The following is a 26,657-nucleotide window of genomic DNA, read 5'->3' as shown; positions in this document are numbered from 1 at the left end:
ATTGGTAACTACTGGGAAAATTTATTCCCAGTAATTACCACAGATAACAACTTGGTGGTAACTAGTGGGAATAACCCAGAAAATCTTATTACTACCTACTCATAGTCTCTGGTAAAGTCTGATATTGTGATTCTTTGATTACTCTTTTTTATTTTGTAAACCTTATTACTTACTTGTATTAGCATATTAGCTATAAAACAATAGGTTCCTATGTTGATAGACTATGATATCACTGATATCTTAAAAGCAAGAAACAAAGATCTCACTTGATAAATAAGTACGCCTATTTGAAATAGGTCTGTAATTTTAAGTACACTTAATACACCTATTTAAATAGGTATAAGATTATGATTGATGCTTATTTATAGGTCAGGCAACGAACGCCCAAAAAATGTTAAGGCCTGGCCAAACAGCCGGCGCGACGCAGCGCCGCGTCCGCGCCGCGCGACTGCGGCACATGCTAACAGGTTACCGACGTCAAACAGACTGCGTCCCGCCGGTATCACGCCCCGCTTCTGTCGCGCCCCGCGCCGCGCGGCCCCTTGCGTCCACGCGGCGCATGCGCAGCGCTGCGCCGTGCGGACGCGGCGGCCCGCCGCGTCGCGCAAGGTCACATCAGTCGGATCGGACGTTAGGCAGCGAGCGGTGCGCCGCGTTCCCGCGCGGCCGCGTCGTTCGCGCGCGCGTTGAGGGCGTGTTGAGAGCGTGAGGCCGGCGCGATCCGCGCGCGTCCTGTTTGAACAGGCATCGCGTCGCCATCACGCGGCGCGGACGCGGCGCTGCGTCGCGCTGGCTGTTTGGCCAGGCCTTTATTTAGGGAAATGCTAAGAACACAATTTTTGACATCGTAATTTTTTTTGGACTTTGATATTATGTTCACCGCCTAACTACATAGTCCAAACAAAGTTACGGAGTTATAAATTGTGTTCCTAGCATTTCCCTCTATACCTTCTTATTGCTTGGCCTACATGTTGTTTTTTTTTTAATTTGATAATAAATAAATAAAATATAAAATAAAAATAGTTTTATTTGCCAAAAAGTTTACAAGATATTCTTAACCTATGACTGCCACACTAGGCTACGCCTGTCTTGTGGAGTCAGATTGAAAACAATACTAAATTGAGTTACTTCCTACGCTGAAGTTTTAGTTTTCTAATAATAGGTTCTTAACTTCGGGTTATTCCCACTAGTTACCACCAAGTTGTTACCAGTGGTAACTACTGGGAATTTTTTCCCACCTTTTACCACTGGTAACTACTGGGAATAAAAATTCCCAGTAGTTACCACTAAACCGAGTTAGTGGTAACTACTGGGAATTTTTATTCCCAGTAGTTACCACCAAAATTTTGTTAGAGCTAAATACTAATAAAAACACTAAATAGTGTAGTATAATATAGAGTAATTTAATTAATAATTATAAGTCGATTAGTGTTTAGTAAACTCCCTTAAAAGTAACCAAAAATATTGAAACAGTTTAACCGGTACTAGTACAAAAACTATGATAGTAAAAATTCCCAGTAGTTACCACTAAACCGAGTTAGTGGTAACTACTGGGAATTTTTATTCCCAGTAGTTACCACCAAAATTTTGTTAGAGTTAAATACTAATAAAAACACTATAAATAGTGTAGTATACATATATAGAGTAATTTAATTAATAATTATAAGTCGATTAGTGTTTAGTAAACTCCCTTAAAAGTGACCAAAAATATTGAAACAGTTTAACCGGTACTAGTACAAAAACTATGATATATGTACTTAAGGATAAATTTAATAATCCATTTAGATGATTTTTCAAGTGATTTTATTAGGTAATTCAAAATAACTCTATTTATACTATTCATACCTACTGTTTTTATTAGTGTTTAACACTAACAAAGTTTTGGTGGTAACTACTGGGAATTTTTATTCCCAGTAGTTACCAGTGGTAAAAGGTGGGAAAAAAATTCCCAGTAGTTAACACTGGTAAAAACTTGGTGGTAACTAGTGGGAATAACCCAACTAGAATGAGACTCTTCTATTTTAGTTTTTACACTTATACCGGTAAAACTGTTTTAATATTTTTGATCACTTTTAAAGCAGTTTACTGAATCACTAACTGACACATAATTATTTATTACAGCACGCTACATTTATACTATACTATTTATACTGTTTTTATTAGTATTGAATTCTAACAATATTTTGGTGGTAACTACTGGGAATAAAAATTCCCACCTTTTACCACTGGTAACTACTGGGAATAAAAATTCCCAGTAGTTACCACCAAAACTTTGTTAGTGTTAAACACTAATAAAAACAGTAGGTATGAATAGTATAGAGTTATTTTGAATTACCTAATAAAATCACTTGAATAATCATCTAAATGGATTATTAAATTTATCTTTAAGTACATATATCATAGTTTTTGTACTAGTACCGGTTAAACTGTTTCAATATTTTTGGTCACTTTTAAGGGAGTTTACTAAACACTAATCGACTTATAATTATTAATTAAATTACTCTATATATGTATACTACACTATTTATAGTGTTTTTATTAGTATTTAACTCTAACAAAATTTTGGTGGTAACTACTGGGAATAAAAATTCCCAGTAGTTACCACTGGTAACAACTTGGTGGTAACTAGTGGGAATAACCCTTCTAGTTAAGTAGAAATTAACTTATCATCCGGACTAAATTTATCTTATTAACTGTAAATTGAATTACATATTTATTCAAACGAACAAACAAATCAGTCAAAAACCGACAGAACTGATTTCGTTTTATTATTTACCGCTACTTCATTTCGTTCTATTATAACACGACGCAAACCTGGAATATGTAGGTATTCATAATTTGTACTCAGGCTAAATAACTAAAGGGCTTGGTTGTTATTAAAACCGCTTAGGGCGCGCTTCGGATGGGCTAATTGCTCGGACTAACCAGCATAGGCTCGCATTCCAATTACGCTCGGGTAGTACATCGCTCGGTCATGTTACGCTGGTTGGCTCGCTTGCTAAAACACCCACGCTAGCGGGATGGTAATAACACTCTACCAGAGGGGCATCAGGTACTATTCGTACACTTCTTTTTTTGCATTGAACTTTTATTCTTTTGGAAAATATATAATTATTTACACGTTCTTCCAATAAACATATTTTCCAAAACACGTAACACACCGTAACATGACCGAGCGATGTACTACCCGAGCGTAATTGGAATGCGAGCCTATGCTGGTTAGTCCGAGCAATTAGCCCATCCGAAGCGCGCCCTAAGCGGTTTTAATAACAACCATGCCCTTTAGTTATTTTGCCTGAGTACAATTTATGAATACCTACATATTCCAGGTTTGCGTCGTGTTATAATAGAACGAAATGAAGTAGCGGTAAATAATAAAACGAAATCAGGCGGCTTAGCACGGTCGCGTTTTTATCCCTTGTCACCATGCCTGTCACGTTCTAACAAGTATGTAAGTGCGAAAGGGACGCGCATAGTGATAGTCGATAAAAATGGAACCGTGCTGAGCCCGCAGTTCTGTCGGTTTTTGACTGGTTTGTTTGTTCGTTTGTATAAATATGTAATTCAATTTACAGTTAATAAGATACATTTAGTCCGGATAATATTTAAGTTAATTTCTACTTAACTAGAATGAGACACTTCTATTTTAGTTTTTACACTTATACCGGTAAAACTGTTTTAATATTTTTTAATCACTTTTAAAGCAGTTTACTGAATCACTAACTGACACATAATTATTTATTACAGCACGCTACATTTATACTATACTATTTATACTGATTTTATTAGTATTGAATTCTAACAATATTTTGGTGGTAACTACTGGGAATAAAAATTCCCACCTTTTACCAGTGGTAACTACTGGGAATAAAATTTCCCAGTAGTTACCACCAAGCTGAGTTGGTGGTAACTAGTGGGATTTTTTTTTCCCAGTAGTTACCAGTGGTAAAAGGTGGGGAAAAAAATCCCAGTAGTTACCACTGGTAAGAACTTGGTGGTAACTAGTGGGAATAACCCTTAACTTCTTATTTATCAGAATAATTTTATTTTAATTTGTTACCAGTAATTATTCTTGATAAAATATTTTTAATCAAACTGAAACTTTTTTAATTAAAGTTTTGTTATGTTCTAGCCTAAGTACTAAATCATGACTTTCCTCCATTTGTTGTCTGTTTCTGGCATTTCTTAAATGTATTGTCTGCTACAGATATAGGTCTACATCACACACCAGTACCCGAACAATGAGTCACTGACGGTGTCAAAACTGACATACGCTAACGTCTGCGTAATTTACTTTCTATATATCTCGCTCGCACTAATTTGCGAGTACGAGCGATATGCATAGAAAGTAAGTTACGTTCTCGATAGCGTTTATGTTAGGGCCAAACTGGTGGTAGCCACACTGAATTAGATTCAGGTAGAAAAGACAGAGGTTACTTGGCCACGGATTCATAAAATATATAATAGCTATATCAATTCATATCTAAATTCAGTTCAGGTGGGTTATTCCCACTAGTTACCACCATATTCCCACTAGTTACCACCAGTTACCACCAAGCCGAGTTGGTGGTAACTAGTGGGAATTTTTTTCCCCACCAGTGGTAAAAGGTGGGAAAAAAATTCCCAGTAGTTACCACTGGTAAGAACTTGGTGGTAACTAGTAGGAATAACCCGTTCAGGTGTGGAATATGTTACTTTTCGTTGGTTAACTGTGTAAACCTGCTATCATTTATCAATTTATCAATCTTTAAATATTAAAAAACATATATTATATCTGTTTTATGTTTTAAAGATTGATAAATGATATCATTTAAAATGGTTATTTTATTACATGGTAAGAAGATTACGATTGATTTATGTTGTTTATTTTCCTATTCGTATTCGTGTAATACTTATTTAAAATAAATGAGACGGACAGATTATTAACCCTTGTTTATTTTAAACCTTGCCATGCGTAATAACCAGACAAAGAATAATTACAGAATTAGTGTTAAGTTGTCAATGTATGCAAAAGAGGAATAAAATACAGATTATTATTATGTGAGATGCACACCAATTTGTTACTTACACCATCAAAATGTATAGTTACTGGAATGCGATTGCCATATGCGCTAGACTTGAACATAAGAAGGTAAGATGACTTAATAGGTAAATCAAAAATGTCCGACAAATCTTCAATTTTGTACCCTTTGATATGTGTTTCAGTAATGTCTGTCACTTCTATAATATCTCCTTGAGTAGATACGATCCATTTATCGCAGTTTTTGGTTGTAACTTTGAACTTTCCGAAATCAATATAATTTTCATTTTTACATTTAGCGACTACAGGATATTTCGGTTTATTTTCCGCTTTCCTTGCATATTTGTCAGTATCATATACACAGTTTTCGGTAAGTCTGTTTGCTATTTGCGATAGTGGCTTATTTCCATCTCGTAACATTTTTTTTGTTGTGTAGAGTTTGTTCTCAAACGGGTACGAATTGAAAGTATTGAGAGGACCAAATTTTCGGACCTCATCGGTAAGGTGTGTTAAATTATAAATATTGCTAGTCATATACTCGCCATAAAAAAATTTAAAATTTTCCACAAAGTTCAATAGTAACTCCTGTGAGAGATCCAGCAACAAGCTATGTTTAGAACATGAGCAAATAGTTATAGAGCAAAAAAGTAATAAAAAATGATTATAAGAGTCTTCTGTCAGTATATCTGGTAGAATAACGATGCTAAGATAATGCAAAAAGGACCGAAATTCAGATGCCTTCCAATGACGGAGTTCATCTAACCCTCTAACTGATCGGTGGATTTCCGAAGTCAATTTACAACTCCGTAAAAAATCAGAAACTTTTTTTGTGTCAGCAGCTCTCCATTTTGTCAAAAGCTTGCCAAAATTCCCTTCAGTCCATCCAATAAGTAGTCTTTTCATTACGCCCAAGTCAATCAGGTGAAGGGAATCCGATACCGGAAAATCCTCGACCATGTCTACCGGCAACATTAAAAGAGGTGAGTCCATTTTATGGTGTTGGCCATATTTTTTCAGCCGAAAGTCCTTGTCTGTTCTTTTATTGCACATGTTGTCTGTGAATATCACAGTGTGTGATTGGTACGAATACTCTCCAATAGTCGTACACTTTAAACAACCGTGTTTACCATTGAAATTGCACACACCTGTAAAGGAAACACTATCATCATTTATAACGAACAAGTGAAATAAAGTGTGACGGGCGAGTGGCCGGTCGGCGGATTGAACGCGGTGCCGCGCTTCGGCAATGTGGCATAAGGGAGTGCTCCCGGTACTTGCTTTTGGGTTATTCCCACTAGTTACCACCAAGTTCTTACCAGTGGTAACTACTGGGAAAGAAAATCACACTAGTTACCAGTACTCGTCTTGGTGTTACCACCTTTTACCAGTGGTAACTACTGGGACTACAAATTCCCACCTTTAACCAGTGGTAGCTACTGGGAATAAAAATTCCCACATTTTACCAGTGGTAACTACTGGGAATAAAAATTCCCAGTAGGTACCACCAAGCCGAGTTGGTGGTAACTAGTGATGGGATTTTTTTTCCCAGTAGTTACCAGTGGTAAAAAAAATCCCAGTAGTTACCACTGGTAAGAACTTGGTGGTAACTAGTGGGAATAACCCTTGCTTTCTATACAAATACAGTACCGGAACCGAGAATTCCTAAGCTGGTTCTCGTCACAAACTCAGTCCTGGGAGCATTCCCTAGGCACAACTCATAATCATAACGTTCTGTGCATTCCGAGTGGCGCGTTACCGCGCGCAATTAATCCGCGTCAATGGACGGAGCCTCAAGGAATTAAAAAAATATGTTGTATTTTTTACCTTTAGTACCTACCTACGATCTTCCTAATAAAATTGGGATTATTCCCACTAGTTACCACGAAGTTCTTACCAGTGGTAACTACTGGGAAAAAAAATCACACTAGTTACCAGTACTCGACTTGGTGTTACCACCTTTTACCAGTGGTAACTACTGGGAATAAAAATTCCCAGTAGGTACCACCAAGCCGAGTTGGTGGTAACTAGTGATGGGATTTTTTTTCCCAGTAGTTACCAGTGGTAAAAAAAATCCCAGTAGTTATCACTGGTAAGAACTTGGTGGTAACTAGTGGGAATAACCCTTGCTTTCTATACAAATACAGTACCGGAACCGGGAATTCCTAAGCTGGTTCTCGCCACAAACTCAGTACCGGGAGCATTCTCCCTAGGCACAACTCATAATCATAACGTTCTGTGCATTCCGAGTTGCGCGTTACCGCGCGCAATTAATCCGCGTCAATGGACGGAGCCTCAAGGAATTAGAAAAATATGTTGTATTTTTTACCTTTAGTACCTACCTACGATCTTCCTAATAAAATTGGGGTTATTCCCACTAGTTACCACCAAGTTCTTACCAGTGGTAACTACTGGGATTTTTTTTCCCTCTTTTACCACTGGTAACTACTGGGAAAAAACCAACCACCGCCAACTCGGCTTCGTGGTAACTACTGGGAATTTTTATTCCCAGTAGTTACCACCAAAATATTGTTAGAATTCAATACTAATAAAAACAGTAAAAATAGTATAGTATAAATGTAGCGTGCTGTAATAAAAGTGATCAGAAATATTAAAACAGTTTTACCGGTATAAGTGTAAAAACTAAAATAGAAGAGTCTCATTCTAGTTAAGTAGAAATTAACTTATTATCCGGACTAAATTTATCTTATTAACTGTAAATTGAATTACATATTTATACAAACGAACAAACAAATCAGTCAATATCCGACAGAACTGATTTCGTTTTATTATTTACCGCTACTTCATTTCGTTCTATTATTACACGACGCAAACCTGGAATATGTATTTTCCAAAAGAATAAAAGTTAAATACAAAAAAAGAAGTCTACGAATAGTACCTGATGCCCCTCTGGTAGAGTGTTATTACCATCCCGCTAGCGAGGGTGTTAAGCATTCGAGCCAACCAGCGTAACATGACCGAGCGATGTACTACCCGAGCGTAATTGGAATGCGAGCCTATGCTGGTTAGTCCAAGCAATTAGCCCATCCGAAGCGCGCCCTAAGCGGTTTTAATAAACACCAAGCCCTTTAGTTATTTAGCCTGAGTACAAATTATGAATACCTACATATTCCAGGTTGCGTCGTGTTATAATAGAACGAAATGAAGTAGCGGTAAATAATAAAACAAAATCAGTTCTGTCGGTTTTTGACTGATTTGTTTGTTCGTTTGTATAAATATGTAATTAAATTTACAGTTAATAAGATAAATTTAGTCCGGATAATAAGTTAATTTCTACTTAACTAGAATGAGACTCTTCTATTTTAGTTTTTTACCCGACTACGGCAACGCGGAGGGTTATGATTTTGACCAGTATGTATGTGGGTGGGTATTGACATTTATACCGGTAAAACTGTTTTAATATTTTTGATTTGAATATGTTTTTATTAGTATTGAATTCTAACAATATTTTGGTGGTAACTACTGGGAATAAAAATTCCCACCTTTTACCAGTAAAAGGTGGGAAAAAAATTCCCAGTAGTTACCACTGGTAAGAACTTGGTGGTAATTAGTGGGAATAACCCTAAAATTGTACTTACCTTTTATGAAAGCTCTTGCAGGTGAGTCACAGATGAAGCATCTAATTTTTATAAGTACCACATGCTCCCGGCCATTTTGACGAATTTCAACACCATTTTGGATTAAATTATTCATCTCTGACACAAAATCCTCCAAATATTCATTTAAGCACTTGGGCTTTCCGGGGCCGTAATAAAGGCCAATTACAAAAGGTTCTATTTCTGGTTTATCATATATGTTGCACAGGATTGGCCAAAATTCATTTTTTGAACTCTTAAAGATCGGTAAGCCGTCAAAATTTAAATTTATTTGAATGACCTCTGGAACTTCTGCCAGTGAACAAACATATTTTTTTAAAGATTCTGTGAGCCCATTATGCCAGTACTCTCCATCTTCTATACTCTTAATGGCGATTTTTCGAGGCGTTTGCAATAAAGTTCTGGGATTTTTTGGGATAGCCCCGGGAAGTCTTTTGTTGACGATACATAACAAGTCCTTTAGAGCAACATGTGATATATTTTTGCTCAATGCCCATTGTCGGAGATCATCGCATAAAATGGTATTTTTCGTCCATTCTGTTATATTGTCTTGACAGTCATCATAACTACTAGAAACACTTTCGCCGTCAATACAACATCCATTTTCTGAAATCAGGGAACCCTCTTCAACACTGCATGATGGCGCTTCACTCATAGTCGGACAAATCTTTTCACAATCACATCTACTTGCTTCACACTTGCCGTCAACACATTTTTTATAAAAAACTACGGAACCCTCTTCGACACTTGTAGTAGAACTACCTTGACCTTGTGCTAGGCTACTTGTGTGTACTACTGAAGTTGTCATTATTTTATTATATTCTTTTAAGCATTTTCGTCGTATTCCTCCTGTTCTTCTTTTATTTTGCCATTTTAAAGGATTCATTTTATATTCATTTTAAATCACACAAGTCTGTACGACACAGTTTTTGATCACGCTTTTTGGTTATAAATGAAATAAATGACCACCGCGCACTTGTTGTTAAGCAGTAGTTTGAATAACCTTCTCAATGCGTTCATTTTTCAGGTTTCAGCAAGAAAAGATAGTACATGTGTACTAAAATCGCTATAACTTAGGTATAAGTGTTGTTCTAGTATTTATTATTCAGACGTTATGTCTATAAAAAGCCATATTAACCCATATATGCAGCTGCTGGATAACAAATAATATGTGGATTTCATTACAGCTTCCAGTAATAGCGTCCACCTTTTATTCAAAAACTAGCATTAAAACAGAAACTGCAACCGATTTTATACAGTTGAAAGTCTCCACCGACGCTTCTTTTCAGCATTTAGTAGCCACTATCACATTTTTCTTAATATTGTCTGCTTAATATCTCACAACACAGAATATATACAGCTAATTGCTGCTAATGCTGCTATTATGCAGCTTTTAGTAACCACAAATGCTTTATTCTGAATAATGTCTTATGTCTATAAAAGGCCATATTAACCCATATATGCAGCTGCTGGATAACAAATAATATGTGGATTTCATTACAGCTTCCAGTAATAGCGTCCACCTTTATTCAAAAACTAGCATTAAAACAGAAACTGCAACCGCTTTTATACAGTTCAAAGTCTCCACCGACGCTTTCTTTCAGCATTTAGTAGCCACTATCACATTTTTCTTAATATTGTCTGCTTAATATCTCACAACACAGAATATATACAGCTAATTACTGCTAATGCTGCTATTATGCAGCTTTTAGTAACCACAAATGCTTAAAGCTGAATAATGTCTGACTAACTGTGTAAGAAATAAGTATTATTCATCTTTAATATACAAAATCAATACTATGCAAAATTTATTCAGCATTTATGGCCCCACTAGGCCCACATATTTTCTTATTCCGAATTTAGTAATTTCCACCGCTTATACATAAAATTTATACAATCTTAATTTGAATAAGATGATAATTTTACTCTATTATCCTGCTTGTGTGTTACTTGGGATTTTAGTAATTTTAGTACTTACCTAATATGTACTAAATTTATTCAATCAGTCATTATAAACATATTTTTTGTTACCTAATTATACCAGTTTTAACCACGAAATACGGTAAGTTTACCCACCTAAGATGATATTTTGTTACTGTGATTTGTGTTTTTTTGAGCAACAAAACGCAAGCCTACGCATTTCGATTCAATGTTATCACACGTATCTTGCAATGAAATATAAAGTTTAAGTAATGTAAGTATACCTACCTATAACATATCTCTACAAAGACAAACAAATCTCTTCATTTTTGTTTTGACAGTAAGCTACTCGCATTGATGTTGAGATACGAGTAGGTACCTACTTAAGGATGTTAGTAAGGGTCCTCGCTGTGCCTGTACGTACAGCTTAGTCCGTTATTCGCTCTAATTGCAGTTAATAACCCATTAGCCTAGCTACGTTTCAGCATTTGCATTTAATCCTACTGTGTTAAAAGCTTACAGAAGGGCGACCTAATTACGAGTCATTAGGCGTTATTAAAATTTTACTGTCTTCGAGTGTCATGCAATGTTAAGTCTAAATACTGACACAAAGGGGTGTACCTACCTACCTAGTAGCAATGTTGAAACATTTTCATTCCCTCGCGCAAAGGTAAAAATAGGTAACACTACTGATTAGTTATAATAAGAAATATGACACAATAGGCTACACCTGGCACTAAGATATAATTTTAAATACTAAAATATGTAGTACTTTATACCCAGTTCCTTTAGACGAAAGAACTCTTAAAACTTAAAGAGATATACAAGTATGTACCTAAATCTTACCAATGAAGGTCACTACTAGCATAATGGTCTCATTGGATGTTTAAAAACTATTTTATAAAACAATGACGATAGTCCTAGATGAATATTGTGAATCAGACTGATTGAATTCCGTTTTTGATACATAGTACGTTACGAGAGGTACTACAAATAAGGCCGTTAAGAGGCGGGTACTAAATATTCCTGAAAACTTTGGAATTTACCAGGATGTATCATTAGCCTGTCAAATGTGGATGTATCATTAGCATGCTTGAGATAGGGCCGGCACACATACCCACGATACGACGTCGTATCGTGAGACGACGCGACATCGTCTCACGTTGCGACTTCGTGTAACGTTACGACGTCGTATCGTGGCGCGATACGACGTCGTGTCGCGGCACAGTACGACGTCGTGTCGCGGCACAGTACGACGTCGTGTCTGGACATTTTACGACGTCGTGTCACGTTGCGGCGCCGTAACGTGGAAATCTACGATGTGCATTGATTGATTCACGACACGATATCGTATCGTAGTTTTAGTCGACCACAATCAGACTACGATTCGAAAGTACCGTTAGCACAAAAAATTAATAATTATACTCATTTGTCATATGCCTTCATACTACAAGTCCATGCACTTTTTTTTCATAATGGCGTGACCGTTGGGCTACAAGACAACTCGCAAAGGCTCTAGCTAGTAGATAATGGCAATGACGGTAGCAGTCACTACATGCATATATTTTAGCACTATTCTTAATACATATTATGCTTTTTAGGGTTGCGTACCAAAAAGGTGGTTCCGTACAAAAAAGCCTTATGACTCTGTCCGTCCGTCTATCTGTCACGTCTTTCATAACATCATAACATATGAATCGCCATATCTGTCAATAAAATATGAATCGTGGAAAATTATTGATTAAGAATTTTCCACAAATATTGAATTATTTGTATAAAATCGTTTAATACAAGTAATTCAATAATTGTGTAATAGACAACTGTATTTTCTAGTTTTCGAAGCTTTAAATCTTCTTCATACAGAAGTACATAAGTACCTACGTATTTTCATTTATCTGCACACTCTACCATTAAGGGCCACTTGCACCATCCCACTAACCCGAGGTTAAGCGGTTAAACTACTAACCCAGTGTCAAATTATACTGGTAACCATTGTAACATTCACGGCATGTTACTACCATGACGTTGAAAATGTAAAAAAATCATCGCAGTTAATCAAGATATAAGGATTGCAACAAACATGTTCTTGTATTGCTGCCATTACCTCTGAGAAGTCGCAGAAAGTTTACTTACTGTTTACGCCGTAGGTTTTTACGACACGACGCCGCAACGTTATACGGCGTCGTATAGTGCTCACGATACGACGTGGTAGGTTTCTACGACACGACGTCGCAACGTGATACGGCGTCGTATAGTGCCCACGATACCACGTCGTAGATTTCTACGACACGACGTCGCATCGTTACACGGCGTCGCAACGTGAGACGACGCCGCGTCGTTCCACGATACGATATCGTATCGTGGGTATGTGCGCCGGCCCGTAGGTACGGCTAATTCAGTCGCAAGTTTAATGGACGAGAGTACTGCGGGAAATGTAGCTACACCCAGCTGCAAAAGTACCCACTTTTTGCATGAATTTCATTCATAAAACAAAATATTTATGTTTAATTAACTATTCCTTACAGCTTATACCTTTACCTTATATCTTATTTTTGCTCTGATAATAATTTCATGCGCAGAACCCAGAATATTGCAGCCGTGCCGGATTGATTAAACTGTCGCATATCGTCAGCGTTAACTTCATCAAGCATCGCTTCTGACGAGTTGTCAACTGCAGTCGCTCGAAATTTCCATCTAGCCGAGTGGGTACGTGATGGAGTGGCCGGTCAATGAGTAAAGGTGACTCATCCATACACAGTCGATTACTGTTATGTTAATGATTATGTATGTTGATTTGAATACTGATACAGAGCTAGCAAATAAACTCTAAGAGAGCACGCCGAAAGTTGTTGAAGTGAAAATGATAAATAAGTTTTCCTCAATGAAGTTAATCCTAAAATTGAACTAATAGCTCAAAACTTTCCCAAAGTAAAATATTTTTAAACTATGTGTATTCCCCCCCACCTTTTTTTTCTCTTTGTAAAACATTAATTACTCTGTTTTATGTTTTGTGAATTCACCAGTTTACTTTTATTAATAATTTTTGGACGTTCGTTCCCTCCCCTCACATCTTTGCACTTACAGTAGCTGTCGTCCCTCCTCTACAATATATGTATGAAATACTAATTGCTGGGTTCACATATACATATGGACGGCATGAATATATATAATTTACACATTTATATCATTAGAATGGAAAGATGAGTCGACCAACTTTATTCCACTCTACTCAATTGTGTGTATACTGATAAAATGAGGTCTTGCCTCTCTCATGTGGATATGCCACTCACATGCATGAATCAGTTTTACCTGGTGCCCTTCCATGTCCTTTAGCTCTGTGTGGTAGCTAATCCACATTCACTGCATGAGGAATTCTCATGCTACTAAATGGCTATGCACCTCAAGTTGGGCATCGGTGGATGGTGACTCTTATCAGATTTGCACAGTAGTCACTTAGCCGGACGGGGGGGCTATGCCCCCCCGGAGACCTCCACCTTCCCCATAGTCTCGCCACGGTTGCTCCAACTTAGTCGACCGTGCCTGTGTGTTTCCGGACACACCTCAAATGCATGTCCAATTTCCTTGACTACCAAGTGTGCTGTGCACTGCAAGATTGGACTACTACTAACGGAAAGAACGATATGCTATAACCGTCTCCTCATCTTTCCATCTTATGATGCACGTTTAGGTCGACATAACAATATGGCAAAGCAAACACTCACCTGATGTGTTTCTGATGGGGCATTGGGCCTCCTAGAAGCTCATGACTCCTAACTCGTCTTACTACCACGATCTCGGCTCACAACTTTTGCCTCTTGTTCGTGACACTACTTTCCCGCCATCTTTTACATCATACCAACAAGCAATAGTTAGTCAAAACGAATGGTGTTACCACACAACAAAATATAGATTGACAGTACTAATGTTGATACATACCGACTTTTACATGGCGAATCGCGCAGTGCGCGACACTCCCCCAAACAAAGGGAGTCTTATTGCAGTAGTGTGAGCAGGTGACGCGTCCACTCCAGGATTTTCTCTCTGGCTCGAATAGCGGCGTCTCTCTTAGTTCTAGTTTCCGGTAGCATACTGTCAGGGTTGGAAGTAACTTCCTCAGAAGCAACTACCTCGTCACGATTCTCAGATACTGGATTGGTTTGTGGTGGCTGTATGCTCTCGCTTCCACTTGGGGTAGCATCCAGGTCCAAATATTCAATCGGCGTGTCCAGAGGTGGTGCAGTTTGTTCCTCCTCTGTCGCTCCAGGTTGTGGAGAGTCAGTTGCTTCAGTCTCCAGCGGGTAGAGATGACCTACAGATCGAGTCATCATGGAGTCTCCAACCTTAACCTTAGCGACCCTATGTTTGCCATCTGCACTCTTTATAAGCTCCGCTACCTTCCCGACTTTCCATAACTCTCGGTTTTTAATATCTGATTTTATTTGAACGATGTCCCCCAGTTTAGGATCGCAATCAGAGACAATTCTAGGTTGTTTAGGAGAGTTTTGGTATCTTTCCCTCAGACTCGTCAGGTACTGTGCTAAGAATATTTTCTTAAATTCTTCCAGGATTATCAGACCCTTTTTCCAGCTTTCTATTAGGTAAACTTGAAGTTTGGAACTGTCCACCGTACATACACTGTTCGTTGCTGGGGTCAAAGTTAAACACTTCCCAAGACTTAGGAAATCGGCTGATCTTAATATGTGGATCACTTCGGTTCCAATTTTAGTAAGCGGTCTTGAGTTGACCACAGCTTCTACCTATTTTAGCACGGTTAACAGCTTGCTGTCTCCAAGAAGGTGCTTTTCGAGAGTGCGCTTTAGAGAATGCTTCACTACACCTATTAGTCGTTCATAGAATCCACCATGCCACGGCGCCAGCTGAGGTATAAACCTCCATTCAATTCCTCTTTCAATGCAATATGGCTTACTAACGACTTCCGATGTTAGTTTAAAACATGTGGCATTGTCTGAATACAGTCTTTGTGGTGTGTTTCTAGTAGCAGCAAATCTTCTAAGTGCCAAGAGACATTCTTCTGCTGTCAAGTTGTTAACAATCTCAAGGTGAATGGCTCGAACAGCTAAACAAGTGAATAGGGCAACCCATCTCTTTTGTTTGCCAGTTTCTGTGTTCACATAAAGTGGTCCAAAATAATCTACGCCACAGTACGTGAATGACGTGCTATAGTTCACTCTTTCAGTAGGTAGATCAGGCGCAGTTGGCAAGCGATAAGGACCACCGCCGTGTTTGACACACCGCTGACATCTCGAGATCACTCGTTCCACCTGACGTTTACCTTGTGGTATCCAGTACTTCTCTCTAATGAGACTAAGGGTATGTGTAGTGCCAACATGATAATTGTTTTCGTGAGTTTCCTTGATTATCTTTTTTGTAAATTCAGTCTCTGGGAAGCAATATAGGATGTTTCATATCATAATTCCACGTGGTGTTGACCATTCGTCCCTGGCATCTCAGTACACCATCCACATCTAGAAGCAGTCCAAGATTTCTAGTCAGATGTGTTACCTTTCCTGCAATCTCGTTGGCGAAATGAAGTTTTTGCAGTTTCTTTATTTCTGCTATAGTGTTATCTGCAGAGTTCAATGAAGGTGGTGTGTCCTGTACTGAGTAAATCTCTGGTATGTCATTACTTAAATTATTGTTTGTCAACTGGTCGATCTGGTCTTCAATTTCCATCTGTTGGTTATCACCTGCTTCAACAGTTCTTGGTTGATTTCCTGGACCATCATTAGTTTCCGGTATGCTACTGTGTCCACTCTGGTCCAGGCCCTCCCCAACAGAAAGGACCGTCATATGGTTCATATAGTGTCTATCTGTGGGCCACATTGTCTCATCCTCTTTTAAGAATGTGGGACCATTGAACCAAAGTTCCTTGGATTGACTCCATCTGTCGGGCCCTGTGGCAACATCAGCTGGGTTCATTTTGGTGTTAATATAGTACAACTCTGCTCCCATTTGGTTTTTTCTGATCTCTTCTACCCTGTTTGAGACAAAGGGCGGTAACAATTTGTCTGACCGCATCCATCCATGTATACGACCAAACTATCGGTCCACAACATTTCCTTACTTATTGGAAGAGATAGGTTCTCCCTTACATATTTCAAGAGTCTACTTGCTATGAGTAAACCCAGTAGCTCTAATTTCGGGATATAGAGTTCACTTTTGTCTTCACCTTTGGCTATCCTAGACTTTCCCATTAAGAATGAGATTGATGTGCCTTGGTCACTTCTTGTTGTTAGATAAATAACAGCAGCATATCCAACCTTTGAGGCATCAGAAAATCCATGTAACTGGTATGTTGTCGCTAGTACTGGATTGACATTTGTTACAGATCTTGGCAATTCCAGATTTACTGTTGTTTTTATTACCTTCAATATTTCCTGCATGGACCGCACCAAGTCATCCGGTAGGTTGGTGTCCCATTTATGTTTTTGTTCGCAGATGCTCCGAAACAACACCTTCAATGGTAAGGTTAGTGGACAAATGAAACCACATGGGTCATAGATTCGGGCTAAAGTACGAAGTACCTTCCTCTTAGTGTTGACTGGTGCATCTTTGTCAAAGTGTTCATCAGTAATTTTCAGTTGCAAGGTGTCCTTTTTCACATTCCACGACAATTCAAGAATTTTTACTGTATCTTCATGTTTTGCTTGCTGTTCTCAAGGTACAAGATCAAGAAATTCATTATTATTCGATAACCAATCTCTGATGTTCATAGATATTTGCCCAAAGGATCTTCTCGTCTTTTCATAAATTTCTTGCGCTTCTTTCACAGAGTTCGCTCCAGTTACTAGATTGTCTACATAGCAGTTGTTAGCTACATCCTTCAGTAAGCTTCCATCTGTCTGTGACATGTGATATCTAATGGTCGCTGTCAGGAGAAATGGACTTGAAATTATGCCGAATGGGACTCGACAAAACCGAAGATATAGCAGGTTGTCATCCGTTAGGTCCTTTGTAATGTCTTTAGCCCACAGAAATCTTGTCACATCACGGTCCTTCTCTTGAAGTCCTACCTGCAAGAATGCCTTTTCTACATCGGCGACGATTGCTATTTTTTTCGTCCTAAACTTCAGAAGAAGGGCTGTGAGATCCTCAAGCATGGAGGGCCCACTATACAGGCATTCGTTCAGGCTTTTCTTGTCCATACTTCTCATTGAAGCATCGTAAACAATCCTCCCACGTTTTCCTTCATTTTTTTACAATGTGGTGGGCAAGATAGTGCACAGGGTGTTCTGTGTCATTCCTATGTGGTTCGACTACTTCAATGACATTTCCGTTTAGTTGCTCCTTCAGAATATCATCATATTCTTGCAGCGTTGCTGAATCCAATCTATTGACCAAGCTCTTCAGTCTTCCTAACGCCATGCCGAAATTTACAGGAAGCTGAGGTGGATATTCAATCCATGGCCACGTTACTTCATAACGTCCATTGTTGTATTGTATGGTATCATTGAAATGCTTTACAGCTTCATCTTGTCTAGTGGCTTTTGGAGAGTCATTTATGCCAATACACTCAAGAGACCATAGAAATTTAATGTCAATGTTCCTGAGGGGTAAGTCCGGTTCGGTAAAATAAGGGCAGCTTGAATTATGACAGTGGCAGTAAGTAGTCACAGTTAAAATATTTTCTGGGACAGCAGTGCGTTTAAGATTTTCATCTCCAGAGTACAGCCAACCAAAGTCAGTATTGATCAAATACAGATTTTCATTAAGTTGTATCTTCTCTTGACGTCTGAAACCTTCATAATAATTGTTCCCTATTAAAAGGTTTACATTTTCACCAATAGAGTCATCATCGGCCGCTAAATCCACCACTGAGTGATCAAATTTAGCTTTTGGCAACTTCTCAGTAATATGTGGAACAATATTTACTCTTACTTGTTTTTTGGTGCCACGTTTGGTTTCTAACACAATGTCCACTGAAGGGCTCGGCATTTCCTTTGGAATAGTTTCTCCATACGTGAACACTAAGAGTCGGTCTTCATTATCTGGTAATAGCTGTAGTTTGGCAGCAGCCCGTGCAGTTATGTAACTCCTCTGTGAGCCACAGTCCAATACAAGTCTGCACTTATGTTTGCTTATTTTGTTGTTGTTGGGGTTGCTGATTTGTGCCACTGCTGTCTGTAAAAAATTGTATTTATTTATATTTGCTATATAACACTTTACCATTGCAGGCCAACTGACAGGTAAATCTTCCTTACCCTTTGGCTTTGGACACAGAAGCTGGAGGTGTCCATCACCACATCGGTAGCATTTTATTTTTCTATAGCACTGGTCTGTATTATGGTTCCGTTTCAAACACTTGTGACATCTGCCAGATAGCTGCTTTTTCCTAGATTCAATGTCACTGTACTTCCTGCAGTCCACACTATTATGATTTTGCAGCTTACAAAAAACGCAAGGCATCCGGCTCTTCTTTTGAGGTATGTTATTTTTAGCATAATTTTCTGCCTTTCGTTTTAAGCTCCGTCGTGGTCTATATTTTGATACATTTTGTACTGAATCAGATTTAGTTTGAAGGACTTCCGTAGTTATAACATCCGGTTTTGTTAACTTATTTTTAATTTTAATCAATGACATCCCTACAGCATGTCCCGACCTTGAATTCATAACTTTCGCTGATGATACGTGTGTATTGGTGGACGCCGATAACTGTGAAACCTTACAATATAAAATAAACAACGCAATGTACCTTTTGTCAAAGTGGTTCTCTGTTAACGGCATGCAATTAAACATAGAAAAGTCGAACGTTATGCACTTTAAATTAAAAGCAAACAAAAATAATTTAAGTATATCACTTGACGGGATCAACGTTCCGCAAGTAGACCAGGTTCAATACCTAGGCTGCACCATTGACTCCGGGCTCACGTGGTCCCCCCACATTCAGTCGTTGTGTGATAGGTTGGCATCAGCGTGCTTTGCACTCTCTAGACTTGCCAAAACCCTATCATTTGATAACATAAAAAAAGCCTATTATGGGTATTTTCATTCCCTACTCACCCAAGCGGTAGATCTATGGGGCACAGCAGCTGACCGTGATAAAGCATTCAAAATGCAGAAGCGCGCCATAAGAATAATAACACGTAAACCTTACGACCACCCCGCGAAAGACCTGTTCAAGGACTCAAAAATACTTACACTGCCGGGAGTTTACATCTTGAATGCATGTAAGTACGTTCGAGCCAACTTACACAACTTCGACACGACTCACGCACACAGCAGGAGCACTCGCAGGCGTAATCTTTTATTAATTCCCAGATGTAGACTCGCCAAATCACGGAAGTCTTTCGGTGTCATGGGGGCCAAACTATACAACGCACTACCGCTAGAAATAACGGAAGTACAGTGCGATAGATTGTTTGCAAACAAACTTAAAATATTATTAACAGACCTGGCGTGTTATAATACTGATGAATTCGTCGACAGCGATTGCTGACCCAAAACAAACACTTCAAATGACCTAAGGCAAAACTACCAAATAAGTACCTAATTAAATATAAGAATATAATTATGTTAAAATATTGAAATGTAAAATGTAATTATCTTTATATACCATAATATTGAAATGTAAATACTTAATTGACATGTAAAATGTAATATTTTATCAATAAAGAAATGAATGAATGAATGAATGAATGAATGAATGTTTCCAACCCTTTCGGTATTGGTTGTGTCTGGGCCTTTTCCATGGCGATCACAATGTCTAGTAAAGTCTGTCTTAGTGTGGAGGTTGAATTACTCTTCGATTGCTGGGGCATAAGGTGGTATTGGTGTAACACTTGCTCCGGAAACTTTGCAAGTATGGTAGCCCGTAGGTGGTTGCCCGCTGTGTTTTCACCTAACTTCTCCAGAACTCGCAAATGGCGCTCGATCTCGTCCAGAGTATGCCTACAACTGGAAGCCGAATATTCTGCTCGACCCAAGTTGGTAAGCGCAGTGTAGTGCACGTCTATCAAAGCATCGTTCGACCCATACCTTGACTTGAGAGCCTCCACGGCAATGGCATAATTGTGATTAGTTATACGACTGATGCCCGCTACAGCTTCCATTGCCTTGTCCTCCAGACTACTTAACAAATAATTAAGTTTATCAGCCTCGGCCATGCGCTGGTTGTCTATATTGGACACAAACCGGTCTCAAAATTCCGACCACCGTAGCTACGGTGGTCGGAATTTTGATCGATCAGCTGATCTCCATCAAATTTAGGTAGTTGCAGTTTTGGAAGTTTGATATTCATTTGTCGTTCCGTTGTTGTTGTTGTTGTATCATGCGAATCAGCTACAACTGTCATGGATGTCTCTATATTCACGATTAAATCCTCCGCCTGCAGTTGAAGATCCATTGCATTTTCAACATTGGTAAATTCAGGGTTTGACGAGGGCTACTATACTGTTTTAGTCATAATTGCTAGTCCATTTTGAATATGACAATCATAAAACTTAATCATTATTTTCACCAAATGTAAATGTCTAACTTACATGCAACCCCTTTAACACAAAGATAAAAATATAGCAATTAACGTTAACCTCCCTTATAACTACACATTTTTATATAAACAATATTTACGCCAAATGCTGCAAGTAACTTGCTACGCTTAAAGCTGCTTTTTTAAAATACTATGCAAACCTCGCAACATAAATAATTGTAAAATATTAGGCTGTAATAGAATTTGTATATAACCTAGTATTTTTTAATTTTATATAGTGAAATTCAATAGTTTAGTGAATTAAATATATATAATATAATTAAATGTATATGTACAATATATTTATGCCCTCCCTTTATGTTCTCATTCTTGGAAGTTTACTTCTTCAAACTGCATTATCAGAAAAATTTCACAACATCTCTTGTCAACTTTTCCTTCTGCCATCATGTTATACCTAGAGTAGGAATAAAAGTTCTTCTACAAAATATACATTCCAAAGTAGCTGGTATGACGAAGAATGATTATTGTGTAATCCTTGTAGGTGAAGACGATTTCAATTATTCGAACGACCTTGAGACGCTTGTCCAATTTATTAGAACCTCTCTGAAAGACATCACATATACTAATGTAATTGTAACATGTCCAACGTACATATGTGGCAAACAGCTGTACAACGCCGGATAACCATAATGAAAACTTCTTTGCTTATGACTCTAACATTAAGACTGATGATTCCAAGGAGATGTTTTCAGTGTGGTCAGGTCGTTTGAAAAATTCGGGTATGAAGACTATAATCGAAAATCTAGATTACAATATAGGTCAATTAAATACCTACTCCAAAAGAGACAAGTATACCCAGACTAGTCCAGAGGAGTTTTTTCGAGTCTGCTCTTCCGTTGTCGTGTAATGAGTCTCTCTTATCCTGTAACCCTATACCAAAAACTAGTAGTATATTTTATCAAAATGTATGTGACTTAAGCAACCAAGTGCAGGATACTGAAATATATGTTGATGACTCAAGGCAGGCTGTTCATTATATAGGTAGGAGTAAATTAAGTAATATAACTATTCTACACCAAAATATATGTGGTTTATTAGTGAAACTTGATCTCTTACAAGTTGCTTTACAAGAGTTGAATAGTGGGATTGATATAGTATGTCTAAGTGAAACTTTTGTAAAATGCGAAAATATTAATAATATAAAGCTTTGTAATTATAAAGTAGCAGCTTACTACTCTAGGGATTATAGTAGAGGTGGCACTGCAATTCTGGTTAGGAATACATACGAGGCCACTAAAATTTGAGCCCAAGTTAGCAAGTGACTATTACTTCGAATGTTGTGGAACTGAAATTTTAGGATTAGATGTTATAGTTGTAGTTATATATAGAGTACCTGTACAAACGAAATCACATGTAAATATCTTTTTACATAAACTAAATATGTTACTTTCAAATTTAACTTCACAATATAAGAAAAAGAAGATTGTTATTTGTGGAGATTGGAACATCGACATTTTAAAGGATAACTTGTTCTCAAAAGATCATAAAGGTGTACTCATGAATTATGATTTTGTGACGCATATTAACACCCCAACCAGAGGTAATGCATGTCTAGATCAAATAGCTAGTAATATAAAGAGAGTTAAAGCAAACACCCACAATCTTTGTCTGTCAGATCACGACAAAGGACAAACTATAGACATAAGAATAAGAAATACTAGAGAACGTTTTCATTGGTTTGAATTTAAAAGAGATTATTGTAAAGAAAACACTGCCAAGTTCTGTGAATGCATTTCAGTTCATTCCTATTCTGATATACTGACTACTCAAGATTTCAAAGATGCTTTTACTTCATTTTATGATTCATTGTGCCTTTTCTATGAATTGTGTTTCCCTTTAGTAAAGGTAAAAGTAAGCAATCGCCAGTCTAAACTCAAGTGGCTAACTAAGGGAATAAAAAACTCTTGCAAAACTAAACGTAAATTATATATGAAACGAGACTGACAATGTTAAATAGGAATCAGAACAGACATTTATTTAAAGTATATAATAAGCTTCTAAGGAACTGCATTCATGCTTCACAAAAAATTGTTAATAATAGATACATTTTAACGAATAAAAATAAATGTAAAGCTACTTGGCATATTATGTCTTCAATGACTTGTAATGATAATACACATAGTGCTTTTGACTATATACAATATAACAATATGATTTAATAATCCACAGGACATTTGTAACTTATTTAATGATTATTTTATTGACAGTATACATGACAATGGAAAAAGCAATAACACACTTTCTAATGTTACTTGCAGTTATTATAATCCAAGTTCTATATTTTTAAGACCTGTAGACGAAAGTGAGGTCTACAAAATAATTATGTCATTGAACAATAGTAAATCATGTGGCTATGACAATATCACAACAGACTTACTAAAGTTGAATGCTGCTTACCTAAGTTATCCATTGTCCCATATCATAAACCTTTCATTTCAACAAGGTATCTTTCCAGACCAACTTAAATTATCAAATATTAAGTCTCTTTACAAAAAAGGTGATCGCAGCAATATCAATAATTACAGGCCAATTACTTTAGTTCCTGTGTTATCGAAGATAATGGAAAAGGCCATGTGCGTCAGATTAACGGATTTTTTTGACAAACAAAATATATTTCATCCTAATCAATTCGGCTTTAGAAAGGGTCGCTCAACTGAATTGGCATGTTATAACTTTATCAAATATGTAACTGAAGCTCTTAATAATAAAGTACCCATTATGTCAATATTTTTAGATCTAAGTAAGGCATTTGATAGTGTTAGTCATAAAATTCTTTTAAGGAAATTTGAAACTTATGGCATCAGGGGTCCTGCGCTTGCATGGTTTAAAAGTTATCTGGAAGGTAGAAAACAGCGCACTGAGATTTCAAAAATAGTCAAAGTTGGGAACAAACTTATAAGACAAAATTTTCTTTCCGGTTATCGTGAAAATCTGTGGGGAGTACCACAGGGGAGCAATTTGGGTCCGCTGCTTTTTATAATTTATATCAATGATCTCCCTCAAGCAACCACCCCAGAGTGTATCCTATTTGCCGATGATACGACTGTGATGGTAAAAGGCGATGAAATTTCTTCATATGAAGAAAACATAAATAATGCTTTAGCTGAAATATGCCAATGGACTAGTAACAATAATCTCAATATTAACTTAAGTAAAACTCATTTCATTCAATTTCAATCATATAATGCTGAAACAATACAATTAAATGTTAATTTTAATAATATGGGAATAGACAATTGTGATGACATTAAATTTTTAGGTTTACATATAGACAAAAATTTAAACTGGAAAAATCATGTGGATTTTGTGTGTAAGAAATTGGACAGTTTTGTATTTGCCATAAAAAAACTTAGGATGACCGTTTCAGCTGAAGCTGCTATCACGGCATATCATGGTTATGTATCGTCATTGTTGAACTATGGCCTCTTGCTCTGGGGGAATTCAGTAGTCGTAATTAGGGCCCTTATTAAACAAAAAAAGTGCATTCGTGCTATACTTAGCTAATATTTCGATCATGGAAAGCTGCGGGCCAGTCTTTAAAAAACTAAATATTTTACCACTACCATGTATGTACATAAAAAAAGCATGCCTATTTGTTAAAAAAACATCCTGAACTCTTTAGGCGCAGGTCTGATGTTTTTGCGGGTAACCAAAGAGCTCAATACTTGGACCTTCTGTACCAACCTCCTTGTCGTACTGCGATCTATCGTAAAAATGCGTATAATATGTGCATTGTTTTATATAACAACCTTCGAGCAACACCGGCTTCCGACACATCGGAAGGGAGGGGCCCAAGCGATATCTCACCGTACAAATCTTTCTGCCATTTTTCGCGGGGGGGAAAGGTGCACACAGTCGCACTTCTCACACACTTACATACAGAATTCAATCTGTAATGACGACACAAATACATAGAAAATGACACACGTCAAAGACAAATCTTGCAAACCTCGATCTCTTTTTGTGTACGGACGAGTGACAAGTGTCACAACACGCACACTAACACATTTTCGTTGAAGTATGTTATTGTATTCTGAGAGATGAGAAGTCGGATTTGTCGCTCGACCGATCCGCAATTTGTACTGAGCGAGGAAAATCGATAAATCCAACAATTACATGAGACTAAAATATAATAATTGTGTTTGAATGTAATTAAACGTATGATATGTAAAAAAAAATATTACATGTGAAATGTAACACTTTCTTTTTGTAAATTTGATGTCCCCGACCTCTTTTTATAACAAAAAACCGAGCAAACAGGCATTTTTGTGCAGCAGTGTTCACGCGCGCGTCTGGACTCGGTCTAGTGAAAAATCCAAGTGCAACTAGTTTTATTACCCGCGCTAGATTAGATTGACGCGCTAATCTTGTACCTCGGCAGAGGGGAAATAGTGCGAATGCCGCCTCCCTTCCGTGTTGCTCGAAGATAACAACCTTCCTGAAGACATGAGGCAAATGGAATATAATAAATTTGCAACAGTGATCACTAAGTGGCTCAGTGAAAATTGTTTTTATAGCATCCGGGAATTTATGGATTTTAAATTGTATAACTCATAACTGACATTACTACTTTTATATAAAATTATTTTTGACTACATTTATTTAATTTTATTTGAATCGTAATTTTATCGTATTGTATTTATTTTAAATTCAGTGTGTGTATCTATGAAAACGTTATCTTGTTGATAACATTTTCTTATTAGTTTACATAATTTTTGCATGTCGTTCATCGACTGAATACTTTATCACCTACTGTACCTTAACATCCTGTACTACATGTTGTTTTAAGTATTCTAGCAAATAAAATAATTCTGATTCTGATTCTGATTCAACATTTCTTTATCACGTTGTCATCCAAATATCCCAATTTTTAAACTGTTTTGGTGATCAGGAGATAACACAGACTAACTACAAGGAATAATGACCACATATTATTGAATATTTTTCTCTACGCCTTATTTTACTTAATATCGGCTCTTTGACGTTTTTAGCATACCTTAGTTGACTGTGAAGTGAAATTGATAACAAGGATACGTTCAGAAATTAATCAAGTTTTCTTTAATGAAGTTACTCCTATTAATGAGATAATAACTTAAAACTTGCCCAATGTAGAAAAATTTAACTATATGTATTTTCCCTCCCCTTTTTCCTTTGAAAATACAAATATTAATTACACTATTTTATATTTTGTGATTTCCTGCGGTTTACTTTTATTAATAATTCCTGAACGTATGTTTCCTTCCCTCTCTCCCTGCTGCGCCCAACTGTCTATTTCAAAACTAATGCCGCTCAATTTGACTTCAACTTCTGTGTGGATTGTATTTGACTCAATATGGTGAGTTCCTTACTTATTTTGTTATGTTTTCTTTTCTCTCCCTTTTCTCTTGATTTTCTTCTGTATTTTACCTTTCTTTTTCCAGTCAACCTTACGCTATAAAGAGGCGTCTACGCAAACTGTTGGAGCAAACGATGTGGGCACACAGACCCCAAAAATCTTGATAGCCATCGCAGTACAAACGGATCCCGAATTAAAGGTGAATTACTTGATTTTTTGTTTCATTGTTGATACTTACGATCTTTTACTCTTCCTTGTTTT

At 37.3% G+C, this 26,657-nt stretch overlaps 1 long non-coding RNA gene across 1 annotated transcript in view; it reads right to left on the bottom strand.

Annotated features, from left to right (window-relative positions):
- Positions 1-6,155: 6,155 nt before the first annotated feature.
- LOC134804945 (uncharacterized) overlaps positions 6,156-26,657 on the bottom strand; it is a 254,799-nt gene continuing 234,297 nt past the window's right edge. The window contains exon 3 of the long non-coding RNA XR_010146205.1: positions 6,156-6,165. This is a non-coding gene — a long non-coding RNA (uncharacterized LOC134804945). The remainder of the gene's footprint in view (positions 6,166-26,657) is intronic.

The sequence above is a fragment of the Cydia splendana genome, chromosome Z (genome assembly GCF_910591565.1).
Source record: "Cydia splendana chromosome Z, ilCydSple1.2, whole genome shotgun sequence".
Lineage (NCBI taxonomy): Eukaryota > Metazoa > Arthropoda > Insecta > Lepidoptera > Tortricidae > Cydia > Cydia splendana.
Note: the sequence above shows the minus strand (reverse complement) of the source record. Positions and strands in the feature narration are given on the sequence as shown.